Genomic DNA, 5,000 nt, shown 5'->3' on the forward strand with positions numbered 1-5,000 from the left:
TTAACCTAACCTATGTTGCGCCTTAATCCTAACCTATGTTGCGCCTTAACCTAACCTATGTGCGCCTTACCTAACCTATGTTGCGCCTTAACCTAACCTATGTTGCGCCTTAACCTAACCTATGTTGCGCCTTAACCTAACCTATGTTGCGCCTTAACCTAACCTATGTTGCGCCTAACCTAACCTATGTTGCGCCTTACCTAACCTATGTTGCGCCTTAACCTAACCTATGTTGCGCCTTAACCTAACCTATGTTGCGCCTTAACCTAACCTATGTTGCGCCTTAACCTAACCTATGTTGCGCCTTAACCTAACCTATGTTGCGCTTAACTAACCTATGTTGCGCCTTAACCTAACCTAATGTGCGCCTTAACCTAACCTATGTTGCGCCTTAACCTAACCTATGTTGCGCCTTAACCTAACCTATGTTGCGCCTTAACCTAACCTATGTTGCGCCTTAACCTAACCCTATGTGCGCCTTAACCTAACCTATGTTGCGCCTTAACCAACTATGTTGCGCCTTAACCCTAACCTATGTTGCGCCTTAACCTAACCTATGTTGCGCCTTAACCCAACTATGTTGCGCCTTAACCCAACCTATGTTGCGCCTAACCCAACCTATGTTGCGCCTTAACCCAACCTATGTTGCGCCTTAACCCACCTATGTGGCCTTAACCCAACCTATGTTGCGCCTTAACCCAACCTATGTGCGCCTTAACCCAACCTATGTTGCGCCTTAACCCAACCTATGTTGCGCCTTAACCCAACCTATGTTGCGCCTTAACCCAACCTATGTTGCGCCTTAACCCAACCTATGTTGCGCCTCGGCCTTAAACCCAACCTATGTTGGGCCTTAACCCAACCTATGTTGGGCCTTAACCCAATACTCGTTGGGCCTTAACCCAACCACGTTGGGCCTTAACCCAACACACGTTGGGCCTTACCCAACACACGTTGGGCCTTAACCCAACACACGTTGGGCCTTAACCCAACACACGTTGGGCCTTAACCCAACACACTGTTGGGCCTAACCCAACACACGTTGGGCCTTAACCCAACACACGTTGGGCCTTAACCCAACACACGTTGGGCCTTAACCCACACACGTTGGGCCTTAACCAACACACGTTGGGCTTAACCCAACACACGTTGGGCTTAACCCAACACACGTTGGGCCTTAACCCAACACACGTTGGGCCTTAACCAACGACCACCGTTTGGCCTAACCCAACACACGTTGGGCCTTAACCCAACACACGTTGGGCCTTAACCCAACACACGTTGGGCCTTAACCCAACACACGTTGGGCCTTAACCTGCTCTGTAATTGTCATACGACGCGTTAAATTAGTGTAGTGTTGCCTAACTGCAACCCCCGCAATATAGTTTGCTACTCGCACTGCCCGGTCCCCAGTGTATCGCTTCATGTTAAACACCTTGCAGCTATACACTGTAATGTGGATGGCAGCAGGACGTACATGCTCAATGCCCTTTGCAGTTGTTCATTGGCATTTGCAGTTGTTCATTGGCATTCGCATGGCGAAGCACTTAGCCTACGCTGTGGTACGGCCTGTGTCAACTGTCCGCTGATGTTGTACGTCCAAATCACACACTGTACTGCACATTGGTCCTCATGTACTGAATGATACATCGTGGTACATGTGACCGTACAACGACTGCGCCAACAACGGCGAACCATGCGGTCCAAAATGTTGTGCACTCAGCTACGTGTCGTCTCCCTATAAGAGCTGGATTGCAGTGTGGTATGCCCTGGATGGCGATCAGCATGAGCCGTCTGTTGATGTAGTGGCGCGTGTTGTCAGACGTAGTCGTCTCTTCTCACACACCGTGATAGCATGGTGCACTGCGTTCCACATCTGCGACATGCGACAGAGGCCGGTTGACAGTCGTTCGCGCAATGGACATCGCATACGTACGGGGGCCACCTTCCACGTGTTCGCGAAGCGTGCACATGTTGTTGCGTGTATGTGGGCAGACATAGTGTGTCGTGACACCTGACACAGGCATGCAACAATCGTTGAATTTGCAAATGGCGATGGACGCCTACGTTTGCTGGGTGACGTTACGCAAATGAACAACTGGTAAACGTTGTGGTGCGGTTGTTCTCGCTAGAGGTGAATCAGTGATGGCGACGATCGGTTGAGCTACCAACCGGTTGTTCCAGCGATACCCACCATGCCCACGAACGTGAATGGCATCTGGGTGTGAAGCGATACGCGGCGGTGGCTGGGTGGGGACCGTCCCCGGCCGGTGAGGGGGGGCCTCCCGGCGTGCTGGCCGCGCGGTGCGTGGGCGCACGCGCTACAGCCGGCTGGTGGGGGCGGCCAGTGGCAGGCGCCGCCGGCCGACGGAGGCGGCAGGCGGCGCAGCTGCGCGCCGGCGCACCCTGCACGCGGCGCCGTGCGGCCAAAGTAGGTCCTCGCGGGCCCGGTGCGAAGCGCGGTGGACATCTGCAGTGTGCTGGTCCGATGAGGACTGTGTGCGCTGAGGATGCGCCGCCGCCCGGCGCTCGGCGCCGCGACGCCGTCTGCTGCTCGGTCGCCTCTGCGGTTCTCGCAGGTGGTTTGTATCGCAGCTGTGCGGACGTGTTGGCGCGTGCGCTGTGCTGGGAGAGTTCGCTTCGGCACCCAAGTGGGGCTTTTGTCCTTCTGTGGCGCTGGCGTTGGAGCTGCCGGTCACCGTAGGTGGCGCGTGTTGTCTCCCGCCGGCAATGCCACGACAGCACGCTCCCGGGCCTCTGTCGGCAGCGGCAAGCTCAGTTGGGAGCACGGGTGGTCGCACCTAAAGCGTCTACTCGCCAAACCCCGGGCGATTGCGCCTCTCTCGAACCCGACCAAGTACTTAGGACGGCGCTGCGCGCCGCCGGGACCTGAGAGGGTTTCGAGGTGTATGGTGCAGGGGAGCTCAGCCTCCTCCTGTTTGCAGAATAATTGAGCGGACGCTTGCGTGTTCGCGCGGGCCCCCCGGGACACACTCCCGGGCGGCCGGCTGCTCAGCTCTAGTTGACGCAGCTCCCTGGTTGATCCTGCCAGTAGTCATATGCTTGTCTCAAAGATTAAGCCATGCATGTCTCAGTACAAGCCGCATTAAGGTGAAACCGCGAATGGCTCATTAAATCAGTTATGGTTCCTTAGATCGTACCCACGTTACTTGGATAACTGTGGTAATTCTAGAGCTAATACATGCAAACAGAGTCCCGACCAGAGATGGAAGGACGCTTTTATTAGATCAAAACCAATCGGTCGGCTCGTCCGGTCCGTTTGCCTTGGTGACTCTGAATAACTTTGGGCTGATCGCACGGTCCTCGTACCGGCGACGCATCTTTCAAATGTCTGCCTTATCAACTGTCGATGGTAGGTTCTGCGCCTACCATGGTTGTAAACGGGTAACGGGGAATCAGGGGTTCGATTCCGGAGAGGGAGCCTGAGAAACGGCTACCACATCCAAGGAAGGCAGCAGGCGCGCAAATTACCCACTCCCGGCACGGGGAGGTAGTGACGAAAAATAACGATACGGGACTCATCCGAGGCCCCGTAATCGGAATGAGTACACTTTAAATCCTTTAACGAGTATCTATTGGAGGGCAAGTCTGGTGCCAGCAGCCGCGGTAATTCCAGCTCCAATAGCGTATATTAAAGTTGTTGCGGGGTTAAAAAGCTCGTAGTTGGATTTGTGTCCCACGCTGTTGGTTCACCGCCCGTCGGTGTTTAACTGGCATGTATCGTGGGACGTCCTGCCGGTGGGGCGAGCTGAAGGCGTGCGACGCGCCTCGTGCGTGCTCGTGCGTCCCGAGGCGGACCCCGTTGCAATCCTACCAGGGTGCTCTTTGAGTGAGTGTCTCGTGGGCCGGCACGTTTACTTTGAACAAATTAGAGTGCTTAAAGCAGGCAAGCCCGCCTGAATACTGTGTGCATGGAATAATGGAATAGGACCTCGGTTCTATTTTGTTGGTTTTCGGAACCCGAGGTAATGATTAATAGGGACAGGCGGGGGCATTCGTATTGCGACGTTAGAGGTGAAATTCTTGGGATCGTCGCAAGACGAACAGAAGCGAAAGCATTTGCCAAGTATGTTTTCATTAATCAAGAACGAAAGTTAGAGGTTCGAAGGCGATCAGATACCGCCCTAGTTCTAACCATAAACGATGCCAGCCAGCGATCCGCCGCAGTTCCTCCGATGACTCGGCGGGCAGCCTCCGGGAAACCAAAGCTTTTGGGTTCCGGGGGAAGTATGGTTGCAAAGCTGAAACTTAAAGGAATTGACGGAAGGGCACCACCAGGAGTGGAGCCTGCGGCTTAATTTGACTCAACACGGGAAACCTCACCAGGCCCGGACACCGGAAGGATTGACAGATTGATAGCTCTTTCTTGATTCGGTGGGTGGTGGTGCATGGCCGTTCTTAGTTGGTGGAGCGATTTGTCTGGTTAATTCCGATAACGAACGAGACTCTAGCCTGCTAACTAGTCGCGTGACATCCTTCGTGCTGTCAGCGATTACTTTTCTTCTTAGAGGGACAGGCGGCTTCTAGCCGCACGAGATTGAGCAATAACAGGTCTGTGATGCCCTTAGATGTTCTGGCCGCACGCGCGCTACACTGAAGGAATCAGCGTGTCTTCCTAGGCCGAAAGGTCGGGGTAACCCGCTGAACCTCCTTCGTGCTAGGGGATTGGGCTTGCAATTGTTCCCCATGAACGAGGAATTCCCAGTAAGCGCGAGTCATAAGCTCGCGTTGATTACGTCCCTGCCCTTTGTACACACCGCCCGTCGCTACTACCGATTGAAATGATTTAGTGAGGTCTTCGGACTGGTACGCGGCATTGACTCTGTCGTTGCCGATGCTACCGGAAAGATGACCAAACTTGATCATTTAGAGGAAGTAAAAGTCGTAACAAGGTTTCCGTAGGTGAACCTGCGGAAGGATCATTACCGACTAGACTGCATGTCTTTCGATGTGCGTGTCGTGTCGCGCAACACGCTACC

At 54.2% G+C, this 5,000-nt stretch overlaps 1 non-coding gene across 1 annotated transcript; it reads left to right on the forward strand.

Moving 5' to 3' along the window:
- Positions 1-3,032: 3,032 nt before the first annotated feature.
- On the forward strand, positions 3,033-4,946 carry LOC126446928 (small subunit ribosomal RNA). The gene has a single exon (XR_007583501.1). It is a non-coding gene; the product is annotated as a small subunit ribosomal RNA (ribosomal RNA).
- Positions 4,947-5,000: the final 54 nt, after the last annotated feature.

Source organism: Schistocerca serialis, unplaced genomic scaffold (genome assembly GCF_023864345.2).
Source record: "Schistocerca serialis cubense isolate TAMUIC-IGC-003099 unplaced genomic scaffold, iqSchSeri2.2 HiC_scaffold_441, whole genome shotgun sequence".
Classification (NCBI taxonomy): domain Eukaryota; kingdom Metazoa; phylum Arthropoda; class Insecta; order Orthoptera; family Acrididae; genus Schistocerca; species Schistocerca serialis.